The sequence below is a fragment of the Salmo salar genome, chromosome ssa28 (genome assembly GCF_905237065.1).
Source record: "Salmo salar chromosome ssa28, Ssal_v3.1, whole genome shotgun sequence".
In the NCBI taxonomy this organism is placed as follows: Eukaryota; Metazoa; Chordata; class Actinopteri; order Salmoniformes; family Salmonidae; genus Salmo; species Salmo salar.
In genome coordinates, this window is record NC_059469.1 from 29,462,719 (window position 1) to 29,484,632 (window position 21,914).

Below are 21,914 nucleotides of genomic sequence, written 5' to 3' on the forward strand. Positions count from 1 at the left end.
GGACGTGGTACCGTCAGGCGTTTGGAAATTGATCCCAAGGATAAACCAGACTTGTGGAGGTCTACAATTGATTTGCTGAGGTCCTGGCTGATTTATTTTGATTTTCGCATGATGTCAAGCAAAGAGGCATTGAGTTTGAAGGTAGGCCTTGAAATACGTCGACAGGTACACCTCCAATTGACTCAAGTGATGTCAATTAGCCTATCAGAAACCTCTAAAGCCTGTGCGGCTCAGTTGGTAGAGCATGGTGTTTGCAACGCCAGGGTTGTGGGTTCGATTCCCAAGGAGGACCAGTACGAGAAAAAAGGAAACGTATGCATTCACTACTGTAAGTCGCTCTGGAATAGAGCGTCTGCTAAAATGTAAAAAAAATATATAAATGACATTTTCTGGAATTTTCCAAGCTGTTTAAAGGCACAGTCAACTTAGTGTATGTAAACTTCTGACCCACTGGAATTGTGATACAGTGAATTATAAGTGAAATAATCTGTCTGTAAACAATTGTTGGAAAAATTACTGGTGTCATGAAAAGTAGATGTCCTAACCGATTTGCCAAAACTAGTTTGTAAACAAGAAATTTGTGGAGTGGTTGAAAAATGAGTTTTAATGACTCCAACCTAACTGTATGTAAACTTCTGACTTCAACTACAGTGGGGGGAAAAAGTATTTGATTGATCAGTCTATAATTTAAATAGTTGGTTTATTTGAACAGTGAGAGACAGAACAAATCCAGAAAAATGCCTGTCAAAAATGATATAAAATGATTTGCATTTTAATGAGGGAAATAAGTATTTGACCCCTCTGCAAAACATGACTTAGTACTTGGTGGCAAAACACTTGTTGGCAATCACAGAGGTCAGACGTTTCTTGTAGTTGGCCACCAGGTTTGCACACATCTCAGGAGGGATTTTGTCCCACTCCTCTTTGCAGATCTTCTCCAAGTCATTAAGGTTGAGGCTGACGTTTGGCAACTCGAACTTTCAACTCCCTCCACAGATTTTCTATGGGATTAAGGTCTGGAGACTGGCTAGGCCATTCCAGGACCTTAATGTGCTTCTTCTTGAGCCACTCCTTTGTTGCCTTGGCCGTGTGTTTTGGGACATTGTCATGCTGGAATACCCATCCACGACCCATTTTCAATGCCCTGGCTGAGGGAAGGAGGTTCTCACCCAAGATTTGACGGTACATGGCCCCGTCCATCGTCCCTTTGATGCGGTGAAGTTGTCCTGTCCCCTTAGCAGAAAAACACCCCCAAAGCATAATGTTTCCACCTCCATGTTTGACAGTGGAGATGGTGTACTTGGGGTCATAGGCAGCATTCCTCCTCCTCCAAACACGGCGAGTTGAGTTGATGTCAAAGAGCTCCATTTTGGTCTCATCTGACCACAACACTTTCACCAGTTGTCCTCAGTCATTCAGATGTTCATTGGCAAACTTCAGACGGGCATGTATATGTATTCTTGAGCAGGGGGACCTTGCGGGCGCTGCAGGATTTCAGTCCTTCACGGTGTGTTACCAATTGTTTTCTTGGTGACTATGGTCCCAGCTGCCTTGAGATCATTGACAAGATCCTCCCGTGTAGTTCTGGGCTGATTCCTCACCGTTCTCATGATCATTGTAACTCCACGAGGTGAGATCTTGCATGGAGCCCCAGGCCGAGGGAGATTGACAGTTCTTTTGTGTTTCTTCCATTTGCGAATAATCGCACCAAATGTTGTCACCTTCTCACCAAGCTGCTTGGCGATGGTCTTGTAGCCCATTCCAGCCTCGTGTAGGTCTACAATCTTGTCCCTGACATCCTTGGAGAGCTCTTTGGTCTTGGCCATGGTGGAGAGTTTGAAATCTGATTGATTGATTGCTTCTGTGGACAGGTGTCTTTTTTACAGGTAACAAGCTGTGGTTAGGAGCACTCCCTTTAAGAATCTCTATAAAAGGCACCTGAGAGCAAGAAATCATTCTGATTGAGAGGGGGTCAAATACTTATTTCCCTCATTAAAATGCAAATCAATTTATAACATTTGACGTGTTTTTCTGGATATTTTTGTTGTTCTGTCTCTCACTGTTCAAATAAACCTACTATTAAAATTATAGACTGATCATTTCTTTGTAAGTGGGCAAACGTACAAAATCAGCAAGGGATCAAATACTTTTTCCCCTCACTGTAGTTGAAGTCGGAAGTTTACATTCCAACCTAAGTGTGTCATTAGAATTCGTTTTTCAACCACTCCACAAATTTCTGGTTTACAAACTATAGTTTTGGCAAATCGGTTAGGACCTCTACTTTGTGCATGACACAAGTAATGTTTCAAACAATTGTTTACAGACAGATTATTTCACTGTATCACAATTCTAGTGGGTCAGAAGTTTACATACACTAAGTTGACTGTGCCTTTAAACAGCTTGGAATATTCCAGAAAATGTCATTTATATTTTTTTATTCTGTCTCTCACTGTTCAAATAAACCTACCATTAAAATTATAGACTGATCCCTTCTTTGTCAGTGGGCAAACGTACAAAATCAGCAGGGGATCAAATACTTTTCCCCCCACTGTATATGCATAGACATACCTATATAGATATACATACTTTACGAATATACCTTTATTATTCCCTGCAAACCATACCACCCTTCCCCCAATTGGAGTAAACTAATAAACACGTAGGCTTCTACCTTCAGTTTATACATCTTATTCACATTTTACAATAGTTATCTTGTTTGCTTTTAGTCCTTCCTCTATTTCTGATGTCCATCCAGTTTGATTTCCATTTGTAACTGTGCTAATTCACAATTTCTGAACCTATATCCATTTTACAGACCCCATATGTTTTACATTGGTTATCTTGTTATTAGTCCCACCCTTCAGCCCCTCCCATCTATCTCTCAACACCATCCATTTTGGATTTCTATTTGCCATATATTTTTCAACTGTGCTGTGATGCTTCACAAAAGTACTGAACCTTTATATTCTCATAGCTTCTACAGATTGTAAATTAAAAATTAGCATTTTTGCTAAAATAATTATATTATTGACTGACTATGGCTTTTCAAAATCACCCAGTATTGCTATCTGCAGCGTTAGTTCTAGCAAAATGTTGCAATTCTTCAGCCATTCCTGGATCTGTGACCAAAAACGAGCTATATATGGACAAAACCAAAATAAATGATCAAATGACTCTACCTCCTCACAGCAAAATCTGCAGAGCTGGGAAGATTGTATCCCCCAAATATATAACATTCTATTGGTTGCAAACATTTTGTATAGTAATTTAAATTGAAAAATTCAAAGTTTTGAATCTGGCGTTATTTTGCATATCAATTCATAAACCATGTGCCATGGAATGGGTACATCGAAAATCTCTTCCCAACTATTTTGCAATTTATATGGCACAGCTGTCAGTTTTTTGGTCCTTAAAACCTCTTGAGGATACAATCCCGCTAATGGGATTGGTTGGACAACAACCAGTGAGATAGCACGGCGCGATATTCAAAACAAAATAATCTCAAAATTAAAATTCAAGTATTATACGGCATTTTAAAGATACTCAACTCGTTAATCCAATCACATTGTCTTATTTCAAAAAGGCTTTACGGTGAAAGAAAAACAGATTATTTTAGCATAGCACCTCAGCAAAGAAAAAAAAAAATAGCCTTTTTCCAAGCACGATAGCCATCACAAAACCAGATATACAGCTAAATTTAAGCACTAACCTTTGACAATCTTCATCAGATGACACTCCTAGGACATTTTGTTCGATCAAGTTTATATTTATATAAAAAAAAAAAACATTTTTACATTGGCGCGTGGCGTTCAGAAAATGTTTTCTCCCCATATCTTCCAGTGAATAGGCACATTTAATTTACGGAAGAAATCATAAACGTTGACAAATTTTATAACAATTATTTAAAGAATTAGAGATAATCTACTCCTTTATGCAACCACTTTGTCAGATTTCAAAACAACATTACGGAAAAAGCACATTGTTCAATATTCTGAGTACAGAACTTAGCCTTCAATGCTAAGCTATACAGTTAGCCTACAACCACGGCGTCGACAAATCTCTAACAATATGTTCGAAATATTTACTTACCTTTGCTGATCTTCGGCGGAATGCACTCGGATGGGCACCCACTTCCACAAGAAATGTTCATTTGTTCTGCAAATCCATCATTTATGTCCAAATATGTCCGTTTTGTTGACCCATCCAGAACACCTTACAATGCCATGTGGCGTGGACGCAAATCCATAGACGAAATGTTCAAAGTTCCATTACCGTTTTTAGAAACACGTCAAACGATGTTTACAATCAATCCTTTAGGGTATTTTTTTAAATGTAAAATTGCGATCATTTTACAACCGAGCAATAGCTATTCATCCCAGAGGAAAAATAAAAAGACGATGACGTCACGTGTACGCGCATCATAAGACACCTCTCCTCAGACTGGCCTGTGATTGACTGAGCCAAAATGATCTGCCCGGTAACAGATGACGATTGAAACCTGTTCATAAAGATTGCCTGTCAACAATGGAAGAGTTAGGATTTACGTTACACCTCCTATGTCACTATAGTTTTCCAAGGGATTCTAAACAAAAACTACATTTCTAAATTCTCCCACTTCCTGATTCAATTTTTCTCAGGTTTTTTGCCTGCCATATGAGTTCTGTTATACTAACAGACACCATTCAAACATTTTGTTGAAACTTACGAGTGTTTTCTATTCAAATCTACTAATAATATTAATATTCTATTTTCTGGGCCAGAGTAGTAACCTGTTTTAATTGGGTACGTCTTTCATCCGGCTGTGAAAATACTGCCCCCTAGCCCCTAGAGGTTAAATGAAATTGGTATAGGTTTTTATTTATCACACTTTTCTTAAACCATTAATGTTCTTTAATACAGGGCCAACATACAAATTCCTTACTTTCCCCTTCTACTTGCCTCTTCCATTTCTGTGCTAATGCTGCAATTAGTTGGTTGTAATTTTGGGTTGAGCAGACATTTCCATATGTCTGTGTTAGCTGCATGTGTGACATAACTCCACCAGTCCCATTTATGATATACCTTTTTTGAAATATTTCTTCGGGGTTGGCGCCCCCCCCTCGGGTTGTGCCATGGCGGAGATCTTTGTGGGCTATACTCGGCCTTGTCTCAGGATGGTAAGTTGGTAGTTGAAGATATCCCTCTAGTGGTGTGGGGGCTGTGCTTTGGCAAAGTGGGTGGGGTTATATCCTGCCTGTTTGGCCCTGTCCAGGGGTATCGTCAGATGGGGCCACAGTGTCACCCGATACCTCCTGTCTCAGCCTCCAGTATTTATGCTGCAGTAGTTTGTGTCGGGGGGGCTAGGGTCAGTCTGTTATATCTGGAGTATTTCTCCTGCCTTATCCAGTGTCCTGTATGAATTTAAGTATGCTCTCTCTAATTCTCTCTCTGAGGACCTGAGCCCTAGGACCATGCCTCAGGACTACCTGGCCTGCTGACTCCTTGCTGACCCCAGTCCACCTGGCTGTGCTGCTGCTCCAGTTTCAACTGTTCTGCCTGCGGCTATGGAACCCTGACCTGTTCACCGAACGTGCTATTTGTTCTGTCTTTTCAGGTGGATTAAACTGAAATTGCAACCAACTTTCTAAGGCTTGTTTAAAAAATAACTATATTTTGGAGATTATTCAGATCACACCTGCTCACTTTCGGTTGTTTGAAAAGGAAATAAAGGGAAAAAGGCCATTCTTGAACATAGGATGAGACATTCCTACCAATTTACTAGAGAACCAGTTTGGATTTAAGTATAACTTTTGAAAGACTGATACCTTTAGTGAGGTCTAATGCTATAATATTTAATCATTTCTGCCCTTCCAATTCATATTCGTTATATAAATTAGCCTTTTTAATTTTGTCTGGCTTGCCATTCCAAATAAAATTGAATATCTTTTGTTCATATAAATTTAAAAAGCAGGTCACTAGGTGTAGGCAAAACCATAAGCAAATAAGTAAACTGTGATATGACTAAAGAGTTAAATCAGGGTGATTTTTCCACAAATATACAGATATTTTCATTTACATGGTAGCAAGATCTTGTCTATTTTTGCTAACCTTCTATAAAAATGTATTGGAGTGAGATCATTTATTTATTTAGGGATTTGTATACCGAGTATGTCCACATCTCCGTCAGACCATTTAATTGGTAAACTACACGGTAATGTAACAGTAGCATTTTTAGTGATCCAATACATAATATAGTACACTTATCATAATTTGGTTTTAATCCAGAGAGGATAGCAAATGTATTTAGATCCTCTATGAGGCCGTGGAGAGATTCTAATTGTGGTTTTAAAAGAAAACATGAATCATCAGCGTACAATAACACCTTTGTTTCTAATCCTTTAATATTATTGTTTGATCTAATTTTAACAGCTAACATTTCCATGACAATAATAAATAGATATGCCAATAGTGGACAACCTTGTTTTACTCCTCTAGATAGTTTTAAACTTTGAGATGTAGCCATTATTTACTATTTATAAAATGGGTTAGATTCCCCAAAATTGAAATATTCTAGGCATTTATATATAAAATCCAGTCGTACTTTATCCAAAGCCTTTTCAAAATCAGCTATGAAAACCAGGCCTGGTGTCCCCGATATTTCATAGTATTCTATTGTTTCCAGTACTTGTCTTATACTATCTCCAATGTATCGTCCACGTAAAAAACCTGTCTGATTAGGATGAATAATATCTGACAATACTTTAAATTCTATGCGCCAAGCATTTTTGCATCACAACACTGAAGTGTAAGAGGTCTCAAATATTTTTAATGGATATATATATATATATATATATATATAGGTCCTGTTTCAGTAATAATGATAGACCTTGTTGCGTGTCTGAAAATCTACCATTTATATAGGAGTGGTTAAAACATGCTAAGAATGGTCCTCTGAGTATGTCAAAGAAGGTTTGGTATTCCTCCATTGGTATGCCATCCAGCCCTGGAGTTTTCCCAGCCATAAAGGCTTTAATTGCATCAAGAAGTTCCTCCTCTGTAATTTGGCCTTCACATGAGTCTTTCTGTACAGATGCTAATTTTACATTATTATTAGGGAAAAAAATCCATACAATTAGCTGCAGTTAGTGGAGATGGAGGAGACTGAAATGAAAATATTATTTCAAAATATCAAATACTTTACAAATTATATTTTGAAAGGGGAAGTAACAAGTTACAATAAAACATTTTTTTAAATAATTGGTAGTATTTCTATACTGAAGATTGAAAGAATTTGGTGCATTTTTCCCCATATTCCATCCAGTTCACTTTATTTTTTATAATATATTACACCGGATATTTATTGATTAAGTTCCTCCATTTCTTTTTCCTCTAACTTATTCAGTGCCTCTATGGTACAGTTTTTATTGCTATCTAACTGTACTGTTAGTCCTTCCATTTCCTTTGTTAATATGGACTCTTGATCTAAATTGCTTTTGTTTTATAGATGAGTACTGAAAGAAAGGCACATTTAAGTGTCCCATACAATAAGGGGATCTGCTGTACCCATGTTATGTCTGAAAAAGTCAGCTATAAATTCTTCTGTCCTAGTTCTAAACAATGTATCATCTAGTAGGCTTTGATTCAATTTCTAATATCCTTACCCACATGGAAATTCTGTAAGAGTAATATATATATGCCAATTATGTGATGATCTGACCGCATTCTGTCCCCTATCAACACTAACTTTTGGTGCGAGAGAGAATGGCGTAAGAAAGTAGTCAAGACGACTAGCTTGATTAAGCCTCCACCATGTATATCTCACTAGTTCAGGGTATTTAAGTCTCCATATATCAACTAATTCCAATATATCCATGACATTCATGATTTCCTAAAGTGCCTGAGGGTGAAAGTTTAGTGTGATTTCCTTTCCGGTCCAAATATTAAAATCGTCTGTAGAAGAGTCACGTTTCGATTTGAAATCGGTTCCAGTCCTACTTCCGTCATGTTTGGGTGTTGCTTGTTTTCGTAATATTTGTCGATAAATTTCTCTAGTCTTGAGATTTGTTTTGTATTATTATCCAGATTGAAGGTTATCACCCACCAGATTGTGTAGTGACAATATTTAGTCTAACTTGCCGATATTGAATATTACGTTTTATCTTGAGGTGCTCAACATATCTACGTTCAGTCCGCCATTACCTTTTTTCCCCCCCCAGTCCACCATTACCCTTTTTTTTTTTTTTTTATACATTTGTGTCTTGTCGAGAGCAAAACTTTCCTTTTCAATTCAAAATTATTGTTCTGAAAGCAAAATAGGCTTCAAAGTAAAAAAAAAAAAAAACATTTGCAATCAAATATTTTTTTATAGAACGCAAAACTTTATGCATTTTATCCCCCCAAAAAAATATTTTGAGAACAAAAAATATATTTGAAAACAAAACTCGCAGTCAACCACCCTCCATTTGAGTGTCCGTTTGGCTACAACCAATACTGTTCAGCCTTTCTTTCCGACACAGGAAGTTATAGCGGACACCTACGAAGAAGGACTGTGTGATGATGGCATCTCAGGTAAGCAGCACTGGGCGTTCTTCTGTCCAACTTCTACATAGCTAGTAGTTAGCGCCTATGATTTAGTGTCGGTTCACAACATGCTACTATATTACATACATACCATAGAATGATAAATCATGCAATTATTATTCTCAAGCTAACCAAAAACATGTAGCTACAGAATGCCTTTTCTCGCCATTTTCAGTTGAATTCATCTAACTTTCATGGCAACTCATAAGTAGGCCATGTCCTATTTGTTTCATAGTCGATATATATAATCACATTTTATGACAGTGTAACGGTTAGATTTTTTTACAGAAGGATGAAAGAACACAATATGTCTGTCAGGGAATGCTATTCAGATAGGTCAGATGAAGAGTTAGACCAGAAAGTCAGGGCCATTAAGGCAAGGTTGCCCCATGCGGGCTTTAGAATGGTCAAAGGAAGTCTCAGAGCAATGGGCCATCGTGTACAATGGCGAAGAGTTAGGGAGTCTTTGCAGAGAAGAGTTAGGGAGTCTTTGCAGAGAAGGGTTAGGGAGTCTTTGCAGAGAAGGGTTAGGGAGTCTTTGCAGAGAAGGGTTAGGGAGTCTTTGCAGAGAAGGGTTAGGGAGTCTTTGCAGAGAAGGGTTAGGGAGTCTTTGCAGAGAAGGGTTAGGGAGTCTTTGCAGAGAAGGGTTAGGGAGTCTTTGCAGAGAAGGGTTAGGGAGTCTTTGCAGAGAAGGGTTAGGGAGTCTTTGCAGAGAAGAGTTAGGGAGTCTTTGCAGAGAAGAGTTAGGGAGTCTTTGCAGTGTGTAGATGGTGCAGGTATCATTGCCAGAATGATCCAGCTTCGTTGCATTGCTCGGCAGAAATACTCAGTCCTGCTCCCGTCTCTCGTCCACATTGATACAAATCATAAATTGTTAAGGTACTAAGATGTATAATGTCTCCTTCAAATCTAAGAAGTTATTTTAACTTTGTTATTCTTACTTATTCGTAGACAAATTTTCAATGATGTATGAAATTGGAGTTGTTCTTCATCAACTGGTAATACATAAATAATGACAAAAGGTTAATTAGGTAAAACATTTCACTTTTAATGCCAATGCTTTTTTCAAGATACCGGTATAGATGGATTTTCAAGGAAGTATATTATTGTGTATGCATATTGCATATTTCCCATCACTTAATGAACAACCACAATACCAGTCTGGTGTTAATCTTTCCGTGCTGTATTGACGTATCCTGAAAATGACATCTGCTGCTTTAGATTGAACGGTCATATCTCAGTTATTGTATCTACAAAAAAATAAGCTTTTTTCTTTACTTTCAGAGAGCGAGCTGATCAAGGGGTCGAAAATGTAGATATTGCCAGATGTTCACTGTCTGAGGAACAGGCCGTGGAAGATTTATTGCTGGCAAAATTACCTCTGTCCATAAGCAGAGGTAATTAAACTGTTCTGTGTTCTTTTTCCTCTCTTCCTCGCTGCCTGTCTTGTTGTACATGGAACCTGTCTCACAAGCATTCATTAATAAAACCTTTCCAGATTTACACCACATAAACACGCAGCCATTTTCATTGGACCATCAAGCCCCTGCTGCTGCCAAGTCATGATTTCCCTGGGTGTTAGCCTTGCAATAACCAAGTGGTGAGACACATAGCCCTGTATATTTAAATGTTTCAGGTACACTCAGACAGGTGTCTAAGTCACATACAGTCAGTAACCACTCAGAGGCACATACACACTTGCATTTCTATAACCTTGGACCCACCTCAGTGTTCACTATTCATGGACGAAGACCACATGGCCACAGAGATTAGATTTCTCCTCCGCAAAACCTTTTCTTTCACTCTGTTAGAGTGGAATGCTTATGGGGAGATGTTTGGAGTGCTGTGACATGTCAATACTACAACTTGCTGCACAGTTTGGAGGAAGACGGCTACCTTGACCTGTCAAATTCTAGCCACCTCTTCTGTGTGGGATATGTGGTCCTATCTCGTCTGCAGGCAGATCTGCAGCATTTCAGAGAGTTGGAATAATCACCCTTTAAGTACAGAGGTGAACCTGACACCTCACCAGCTGTTGCCTTAGCACTACACAAACTGATTCAAATAATCAAGTCAGCTTCAAGTGGTATTTATGCATTCATTTGTGATCTGGTAGTGTAAAAGTCTAATAAGGACTTTTGCCTCTCCCCCTTCTCCCTAAATCTTCTAGGTTATATCAGCTGTTTTGGTGAACCCCTCCCGCATCTGAACTGGCTGACAGAGAGCACAGCATGATCATAGGTGAGAGGTCACTTGGTCGAGTCAACAGGAAGTATTATTAAAGAGATGCTTTACATTGAAATTAGGGATGCACGATATAGTCGGCTGATATTAGCTAAAAATCCCAACATCGGTATCAGCCGATGTCTGGTTTAACGCCCGATGTGCAAAACCGATGTCAAAGCTGACATGCATACCTATATAATGAAAGGTACATGACGTAATGACGCCACGTAAAATTTTTACCCGATTTAATCTGATCTCCTACCCAGAAACTAGAATATGCATATAATTATTAGCTTTGGATAGACAACACTCCAAAGTTTCTAAAACTGTTTGAATGGTGTCTGTGAGTATAACAGAACTCATTTGGCAGGCCAAAACCTGAGAAGATTCTGTACAGGAAGTACCATGTCTGACCATTTCTTGGCCGTGTTGATTATCTCTATCAATTACAGGGGATCTCTGCTCTTACGTGACACTTTCTACGGCTCACATGGGCTCTCAGAAGGCGGCAAAATGCTGAATCGTGGCTTTGCAGGCTCTGGTTGAAACAAAGTAGCGCGTTTGGGTAGTGGCTGGTTACAGTACTGTGAGACTCAGGCTCGTGCCCGCGTCGACCGAAAGCTTTGTTTTCTTTCCTCTGTTTAGCTAAACGGAGATTCCCGGTCGGAATATTATCGCTTTTTTACGAGAAAAATGGCATAAAAATTGATTTTAAACAGCGGTTGACATGCTTCGAAGTACGGTAATGGAATATTTAGAAATCTTTTGTCACGAATTGCGCCATGCTCGCGACCCTGATTTACCATTTCGGATAGTGTCTTGGAACGCACGAACAAAACGCCGCAATTTGGATATAACGATGGATTATTTTGGACCAAACCAACATTTGTTATTGAAGTAGCAGTCCTGGGAGTGCATTCTGACGAAGACAACAAAGGTAATGAAACATTTGTAATAGTAAATCGGAGTTTGATCAGGGCTAAACTTGGTCGGTGTCTAAATGGCTAGCCGTGATGGCTGGGCTATCTACTGAGAATATTGCAAAATGTGCTTTCACCGAAAAGCTATTTTAAAAATCGGACATATCAAGTGCATAGAGGAGTTCTGTATCTATAATTCTTAAAATAATTGTTATGTTTTTTGTGAACGTTTATCGTGAGTAATTTAGTAAATTCACCAGATGTTTGCGGGGGGTATGCTAGTTCTGAACGTCACATGCTAATGTAAAAAGCTGGTTTTTGATATAAATATGAACTTGATTGAACAAAACATGCATGCATTGTATAACATAATGTCCTAGGGTTGTCATCTGATGAAGATCAAAGGTTAGTGCTGCATTTAGCTGTGGTTTGGGTACACACTACCAAGTGTGCTATTTTTCCGATGTTGCCCTACCGGAGTAACACAGTAATAGCGTCACCACTATTAGCTTCACAACATACATACTATGGAAAGCCATTTGGGTCTTTGCGTGTCAAAAAAAAGATACAGTAGCACTGTCAAAGCTGTACAAAAAAGTCTGCAAACAAGCAAACACCGGCCACGAACGATGTGTTTACAATACCGCGTTGGTAATAAAGCATCATTTGTTTGACCGCAACTTTTGGGGGAGCTAGCTTTAGCTTGGTACCTAGCTAGCACCAATACAACCAGCCTGAAAACAATGACCAGTAGAAACTGCAGTAATTTTCATTATTCTAAGCAATGATTTAGGAATCCTTGTGAGTAAGTATTAGCTAGGTTGCCACTTGTTGTTCGCCTATTGAAATTGAACTTCAGTTCATGAAAATAAATAGCTAACCAGCTACTTAATCCTGTTGCCCAAAGCTAACGTTATAAGCAACCAGCTTTCGTCATCTGGTTAGTGAGGCTTGACCGGACCATTTGTTGTGAAGCTAGCCACAATAGTGGAATTTGCGGTTTGCCTTCAAGAACAGTCTTATAAATGAGTGTTATTTTAGATGACACCTAGCTATATAGTTAGTTCTGTCTTCTATACCTCTCCCCACCTCTTTATAATGCACACCATATGTGCATTGAAGTACTGATTGAACTTTATAATATTTATAATGCATGTATTACGCATTTATAAACACCTGGATAATGAACTTTCAATAAATCGTTTCACATTCTCCACTGGTTGAAATTAAGTATCTCACTGAAATACTACACCTATCCTGTGTCCTCAGATGAAGGGAGTTAGATATGCATAGGAAGTGTAGTTGTACGTTTTTTTCCCCCCTGTATATATGAATTACAAATCAGCTTTTACTGAAATCATGTTTTTAATCTATTGCATTGATGTCCCAGGAGCGGTAAACACTGTTGAAGTGTATATCTGTAATACATACATACAAAGAATGTAGTTTGATACACCTGGTATTGGATATGACTGAAAAAGAATGTCTCAGAGATTCATACCTGAACATTTATTTGCCACGGTAGAGTACATGATCAGTGAATATGTTCAATGTACAGGCTACACTGTGGGGATCTCAGTGTGGTAATAACTACAGTACATGTATATAGGACTTGCATCCTTGGCACAATAAAGTTATATTCTGCTTCATTAATGCCATTCAGACTTGAAGTTGATACAACAACTATGATAGCTGAGGTTCATAGATTGGTATAAATATTAGTTTAGAACCTAACGTTTTAGGGTCCATACACAGATCAGCTACATAATGTAGCTAGCTACACATCCATAGGCATACAGTTATTTGTATCCTCCACTACACAATAAGCAAATAAATAGTTGTACATTCAATGTGCAGTAAAAGCTTTAGCTAGCTAGATTCTTTACATCCACTGTTTCCAAAGACGACAGCCTGGTTTGCAGGTTCTCTCAGGAGTCCCAACACAATAATCAACCTGGATACCAACTTCATACTCATGTCATAACATTAGCTAGCTGGCTAATGTTAGCTAGTCAGCTAACTTGCTAAATAGCGATTTTCATAATTTTACTTTATGACAAAGAATATGCACAATCGTTTGTCTCTACATTAACATATTCCTCTCAATTGTAAATTTTTTGCTTGACTCGTTATGACGTTATAATTCCTAACATTTGCTTCCACCGTAATGTTTTGTCAGCCATCTTTGCTGAAGAAAGTCACCAGCGACGGATGGCTCGCGCCAAATTTGTCATTGGAACCACTCAATGTGATTGGTCATATAAAAACCTTGGGACCCAAATGCATAATGAGAGCTCTAACTCCCCCTTGTGGGGGGTCTGGAGCAATGAAGCCATGACGCTGGGTACCTCTAAGTCCCGCAGTGTAAGATCACAACTTTTAAAGAAGGAACCGCTGTACCACACCTCCTCGTGCCTTATTGCTATTATAAACTGGTTATCAACGTAATTAGAGCAGTAAAAATGTATATATGTTTTGTCATACCTCTATTATACGGTCTGATATACCACGGCTGTCAGCCAGTCAGCATTCAGGGCTCAAACCACCCAGTTTATAAATCAGTGATAGATCAGCAAACAAATAGATGAGCTATACCACCTCCACGTATTTGGCCCAGCCAGAGAATTAACTAAATATACATAGAGGTTCTTGTGAAACAAAATCGCATTGGATTGATTAAGACAAGTCACAGGCTTTTGGTTGGGATCAGGCCTAGGCTACTGAGCGACTGCAAGTGAAGAGCAAAATAATCCACTTGTGAAGCTACATAACATGCTGGCTAAATGTTGTGATCAGTGCAAATAAAAGGAGCCAACCAGACAAGATGATCATGAGCAGCACTCACCTCAACTTAGATAACATTTCCAAAGCCTAATTCTGGCCTAACCAATATCCAAACAGATTCAGTGGAAAGAAAAATCAGACATGGATTGATTTATCATGTCCCCATGCTTGTCTCAAAGCAGCATGAAACGGTGCAGAAATAGTCCATGGTGGAAAAAGTACCCAATTGTCATACTTGAGTAAAAGATACCTTAAAAATGACTCAAGTAAAAGTCAACCAGTAAAATACTACTGGAGTAAAAGTCTAAAAGTATTTGGTTAAGTATATTTAAGTATCAAAAGTAAAAGTATAAATCATTTCAAATTCCTAAAATTAAGCAACCTAGACGGCACGATTTGCAAACGAAGCATTCGTGTTTAGTGAGTCTGCCAGATCAGAGGCAGTAGGGATAACCAGGGATGTTCTCCCGATAAGTGTGTGAATTGGAAAATGTGTCCTGCTAAGCATTCAAAATGTAACAAGTACTTTTGGGTGTCAAGGAAAATGTAAGGAGTAAAAAGTACACTATTTTCTTTAGGAATGTAGTGGAGTAAAAGTCAGTTGTCAAAAATATGAATAGTGAAGTAATGTACAGATACCCCAAAAAAACGACTTAAGTAGTACTTTAAAGTATGTTTTACTTAAGTACTCTACACCACTGGAAATATTACTTCAAATGTATTACAAAAATTGGATGACTTTTAGTAAGCAACATTTTGAAACCTTCAATTGCATTAGCCTACTTTATTCCAATATGTTAGTCATTCAGTGATATCTATTCCCACAGTAATCCTCTATGGATCCATCCAGTTGTGGTTAAGAAAACAGTGCATTTGGTGAAGAGATGGGTGAAGTGACATGCCTCGTAAAGTGTAGAACTGCCAGGAGGATAGTAGTAACGGGCGCTGCCTAACAACCATCAAGAGCTTAAGAGTGTAGTGCGTGCCAAGTTCGCCTCAGCATTACGGCTACATTTCATACTAAGCCGTACGCAGGAATTTACTTCAATCATGACTAGGTCGTGCATGGCTTTGTTGCCAGCAATACCTTTCATATATAAAAGAAAGTGGACAAAAAGAAGGCGGGATGCTAAAGTTGGCGGAAAAACGTCTTGCTTTGAAAGGTGTATCAGTGACAACACCATGAATGCTGTAATGATTGGGTTAACAGGGTAAATAATGCTGTAATCAATGGGTTAAATAGTGCTGTAATGGTAAAGAGTCTATGTTAAGGCCACTTGGAGTCTAAATGGCTCCTCTTACTTTATCAAAAAATACATTTAAAACAATGAAGAATCATCTTTTGTATTGTGGATATTTTACAATCAGCATTGACCTGATACATTTGTTACAACTAGCTACCAGTATATGACAGCAGTTCAATGTTTCTGGTGGGCATTGAGAAGGCTTGGGAGGCATAGTTTGGTTACATTGTGTAGTCTTGTCCATCCAAACAGACACACTCATGCACTGTTCTGCCCACGCACTGATAAGAGCATGCAGTTACGGTTGCATCTCTCAATCAGACCTTAACCTGTTGGGTCTAGGGGGCAGCATTTGCACGTCTGGATAAAAAAAATGTACCCGATTTAATCTGGTTACTAATCCTACCCAGTAACTAGAATATGCATATACTTATTATATATGGATAGAAAACACTCTAAAGTTTCCAAAACTGTTTGAATGGTGTCTGTGAGTATAACAGAACTCATTTGGCAGGCAAAACCCTGAGACATTTTCTGACAGGAAGTGGATACCTGATGTGTTGTATTGATTTTAAACCTATCCCATTGAAAAACACAGGGGTTTAGGAATATTTTGGCACTTCCTATTGCTTCCACTAGATGTCACCAGCCTTTACAAAGTGTTTTGAGTCTTCTGGAGGGAGATCTGACCGAACAAGAGCCATGGAACGGTGATGTCCCATTAGACACCTGGCGCGCTACTTCATGTTGGGTACCCTCGTTCCAATACGTTATAAAAGGCTATGCATTCGTCCACCTTGAATATTATTCATGTTCTGGTTAAAAAAGGCCCTAATGATTTATGCTATACAACGTTTGACATGTTTGAACGAACGGAAATATATTTTTCCCCCTCGTTCATGACGAGAAGTCCGGCTGGCTTACATCATGTGCTAACGAGACGGAGATTTTTGGACATAAATGATGAGCTTTTTTGAACAAAACTACATTCGTTATGGACCTGTGATACCTGGAAGTGACATCTGATGAAGAGAATCAAAGGTAATGGATTATTTACATAGTATTTTCGATTTTAGATCTCCCCAACATGACGTCTAGTCTGTATCGCAACGCGTATTTTTCTGGGCACAGTGCTCAGATTATTGCAAAGTGTGATTTCCCAGTAAGGTTATTTTTAAATCTGGCAAGTTGATTGCGTTCAAAAGATGTAAATCTATAATTCTTTAAATGACAATATAATATTTTACCAATGTTTTCTAATTTTAATTATTTAATTTGTGACGCTGACTTGACTGCCGGTTATTGGAGGGAAACGATTTCCTCAACATCAATGCCATAGTAAAACGCTGTTTTTGTATATAAATATGAACTTGATAGAACTAAAAATGCATGCATTGTCTAACATAATGTCCTAGGAGTGTCATCTGATGGAGATTGTAAAAGGTTAGTGTATCATTTTAGCTGGTTTTATGGTTTTGGTGACCCTGTCTTTGACTTGACAAAACATTACACACAACTCTTGTAAATGTACTGTCCTAACATACTCTAAATTTATGCTTTCGCCGTAAAACCTTTTTGAAATCGTAAAACGTGGTTAGATTAAGGAGATGTTTATCTTTCAAATGGTGTAACATAGTTGTATTTTTGAAAAATTTGAATTTTGACATTTATTTGGATTCAAATTTGCCGCTCTTGAAATGCACCTGCTGTTGATGGAGTGCACCACAGGTGGCACGCTAGCGTCCCACCTAGCCCCAAGAGGTTAACACACACACTGCGTTAGCTGATACAGCATGTACTATATTTTTGCTGAGTGTTTCCTGATGTCAAGAGGTGGCTGTTTCCTAGCAGTGTGACGATAATATGAGCGGGAATAGGGGTAGACACACAGCGTGTAGTGTTCCTACCTGAGCGAGTTTGTCTCTCCCAGTCCTCCCACTGTTACCAGTATAACACAGGTCCAGACGCAGGTCTCTCCCAGAACACTTGCTTCCCCCTTTAGTCCATCTACCAGTCTCCACAGAGCCCACTCACATACAGTCTCCAGTACCTGTAGAATGACTCTCCCAGGTCCAGTACCAGACACTTCTCACCCAGTCCAGCCCAGAAAAACTCCAGCTCAAAAAAAAAAAATACAGTCCAGTCTTTGTATAATCCAGTCTCGCAGTAGTAGTACTCTTTCAATAATATAGTCCAGACTTCTCTCCCAGTACAGCAGACCAGTATTAGCCTGGTTCTTCTGTCTCATGGCAACCCACCAGTGCCCCAGTCCAGCCAAGCAGTATAACCCAGACAATCCCAGTCCCTCTGAGCCCTCCAATCCCGTGGTGCAATACTAAAATAACCAACACGGCCCCCCTCTCCCCTGCAACCAGGCTGACTGTCCTTAACCCCTAATTACCTGCCAAGCTTACCATCTGTCTTTCACATCACCACACTACTACAAGCTTGTAATGAGAGAGTGAGAGAGCGAGCAAACAGGCTAGCTGCTCCACCACACCACAGAGGGAGAGAGGAAGAGCATGAGAGAGCAGATGTGTGTGAACCAGAGGCGTGTTCAGCTCAATCGCTCTACCATTTGTTGAGAAATCACTGACATTACAGGAGGGAAACCCTCCCCCGCAACTCCTCCCCCTTTGCCTCCAAGCATTATACACAGTCTCCACCCCGTGGACTCTCACACATAGCCCGAGGTATGTGTACTCATGACTGTACACCAATGACCTCCAGCACTGAATACGATCTCTGACTTAATGATAAACAAACCACTATGCAACAAGGGGCACTCTTTTCAATTATTTCACTTTTACTTTTTTATTTATTTAAATCAGGCAACATGAACAACTTGTCCTCTAAGAGATGCTACAGTACATTAACCTCAGTGAGTCTATTACTCAATGTGTGCTTCCAGGTTGGACTGCTGCCTCTGACAGACCTGATCCCAGTTTCCCAAAAGCATCTTAAAACCTCTTGGGGCTATGTGGGACGCTAGCGTGCCACCCGTGGTGCACCCTATCAACAGCAGGTGCATTTCAAGAGCGGCAAATTTGAAACCAAATAAATGTCAAAATTCAAATTTTTCAAACATACAACTATCTTACACCCTTTGAAAGATAAACATCTCCTTAATCTAACCACGTTGTCCGATTTCAAAAAGGTTTTACGGCGAAAGCATAAAGTTAGATTATGTTAGGAGAGTACATTGACAATAGCTGTGTGTAATGTTTTGTCAATTCAAAGACAGGCGTCACCAAAACCATGAAACCAGCTAAAATGATGCACTAACCTTTTACAATCTCCATCAGATGACACTCCTAGGACATTATGTTAGACAATGCATGCATTTTCAGTTCTATCAAGTTCATATTTATATCCAAAAACAGCGTTTTACTATGGCGTTGATGTTCAGGAAATCGTTTCCCTTCATTAACCGGCAGTCAAGTCAGCACCAGAAATTAAATAATTAAAATTAGAAAACATTGGTAAAATATTATATTGTCATTTAAAGAATTATAGATTTACATCTCTTGAACGCAATCGACTTGCCAGATTTAAAAATAACCTTACTGGGAAATCACACTTTGCAATAATCTGAGCACTGCGCCCAGAAAAATACGCTTTGCGATACAGACAAAGGGCCATGTTGGAGAGATCTAAAATCGAAAATACTATGTAAATAATCCATTACCTTTGATTCTCTTCATCAGATGTCACTTCCAGGAATCCCAGGTCCATAACGAATGTAGTTTTGTTCAAAAAAAGCTCATCATTTATGTCCAAAAAGCTCCGTGTTGTTAGCACATGATCTAAGCCCGCCGGACTTCACTTCATGAACGAGGGGAAAAAATATATTTACGTTCGTTCAAACATGTCAAACGTTGTATAGCATAAATCATTTGGGCCTTTTTTAACCAGAACATGAATAATATTCAAGGTGGACGAATGCATTCTTTTAAAACGTTTTGGAACGAGGGTACCCAACATGACCTCGCGCCCAGAGTCTAAATCGGCCATCACCGTTCCAAGGCTCTTGTTCGGTCAGATCTCATAGTAGAAGATTCAAAACCCTTTGTAAAGGCTGGTGACATCTAGTGGAAGCAATAGGAAGTGCCAAAACATTAATCAGCCCCTGTGTGTTTCAATGGCATAGGCTTAAAGGTAATTCAACACATCAGGTATCCACTTCCTGTCAGAAAATGTCTCAGGGTTTTGCCTGCCAAATGAGTTCTGTTATACTCACAGACACCATTCAAACAGTTTTAGAAACTTTAGGGTGTTTTCTATCCATATATAATAAGTATATGCATATTCTAGTTACTGGGTAGGATTAGTAACCAGATTAAATCGGGTACATTTTTTTATCCAGCCGTGAAAATACTGCCCCCTAGCCCCAACAGGTTAAGGTTAAGTTCATCATTAGAACATTCATAGGAGCATCGTTAAATCTCAGAGCTGTCAAACCCTGGATCTAGTTTTGTCCCGTGGAATAAATATTGTGGATCTAAATGTTTTTCCTCATAATCCTGGACTATCGGACCACCATTTTATTACATTTGCAACAAAACTGCTCAGACCCCAACCAAGGATCATCAAAAGCCGTGCTATAAATTCTCAGACAACCCAAAGATTCCTAGATGCCCTTCCAGACTCCCTCCACCTACCCAAGGACGTTGGCGTACAAAAATCTGTTAACCACCTAACTGAGGATCTAAAATGTAACCTTCCGTAATACCCTAGATGCAGTTCGACCCCTAACAACAAAACATTTGTCGCAAGAAATGTGCTCCCTGGTATACAGAAAATACCCGAGCCCTGAAGCAAGCTCCCAGAAAATTAGAACGGAAATGATGCTCCACCAAACTAGAAGTCTTCCAACTAGCTTGGAAAGACAGTACCGTGCAAAATCAAAGAGCCCTCACTCCAAAAACATGTTTTGATACTTTTGCAAAGCGAACAATTTTTTTTTTTTTTTTTTTTTAATCAGTATTCAACAAGAGAGGATAGCTTTCACTTCAGCAGTGATAAATTCATGAACTTCTCAGATGAAAACATCATGATCATTAGAAAATAAATGACAAACTCCTCTGTGTATATCGCCAAAGCTCAGCGGTCCTTAGTCTGCACAGATCTGCCAGGACCTAGGATCAATGGAGACTCAAGTTTTTTAATCCTGTATCTCGACACATTCATGGAAATAGTCATGGCCTCAACTGTCAAGCTGGTTAATGTGTATGAAACTCACAAAAAAAAAGTGGAAGTAAATAAAGCCTCTTGAAAAAGCCAAACTTTGACCAAGAATGTTTTTTTTTTTTTTATATATATATTTAAAAAGTAAAATCTGCCTGTATCGAATCTCCCATTCTCCTCAAAAAAAATGTAAAAGCTGTTGCACAGCAACTCACTGCCTTCCTGAAGACAAATAATGTATATGAAATGCATCAGTCTGGTTTTAGACCCCATCATAGCACTGAGACTGCACTCGTGACGGTGGTAAATGACCTTTTAATGGCGTCAGACCAAGGCTCTACATCTGTCCTCGTGCTCCTACACTGTAGCGCTGCTTTGACACCATCCATCACCACATTATTTTGGAGAGATTACAAACCCTAATTGGTCTACACGGACAAGTTCTTGCCTTGTTTAGATCTTATCTGTCAGAAAGATCTGTTCGCCTCTGTGGATGGTTTGTCCTCTGACAAATCAATTGTAACTGTCACCATTCCTCAAGGTTCCATTTTAGGACCACTATTGTTTTCACTAATATATATATATATATATATATATATATACACACACACACACACACACACACACACACACACACACACACACACACATATATACTGCTCAAAAAAATAAAGGGAACACTTAAACAACACATCCTAGATCTGAATGAAAGAAATAATCTTATTAAATACTTTTTCTTTACATAGTTGAATGTGCTGACAACAAAAATCACACAAAAATAATCAATGGAAATCCAATTTATCAACCCATGGAGGTCTGGATTTGGAGTCACACTCAAAATTAAAGTGGAAAACCACACTACAGGCTGATCCAACTTTGATGTAATGTCCTTAAAACAAGTCAAAATGAGGCTCAGTAGTGTGTGTGGCCTCCACGTGCCTGTATGACCTCCCTACAACACCTGGGCATGCTCCTGATGAGGTGGCGGATGGTC

General features: G+C 39.0%; 1 protein-coding gene across 10 annotated transcripts in view; it reads right to left on the reverse strand.

Moving 5' to 3' along the window:
* The window catches only part of LOC106589836 (cytohesin-1), a 56,237-nt gene that overhangs the window by 26,879 nt on the left and 7,444 nt on the right, over window positions 1-21,914 (reverse strand). For 4 of the 10 annotated variants that reach the window (XM_014180229.2, XM_045710153.1, XM_014180228.2 and 1 more), the window contains exon 1: window positions 17,641-18,283. The exons of 3 other annotated variants lie outside the window; for them this stretch is intronic. The gene's annotated coding sequence lies outside the window, so the exon portion shown is untranslated. Of the gene's footprint in view, window positions 1-17,640; window positions 18,284-21,914 lie in introns of those variants that run through there. 3 more of the 10 variants (XM_045710156.1, XM_045710155.1, XM_014180230.2) reach the window with 2 other exon arrangements.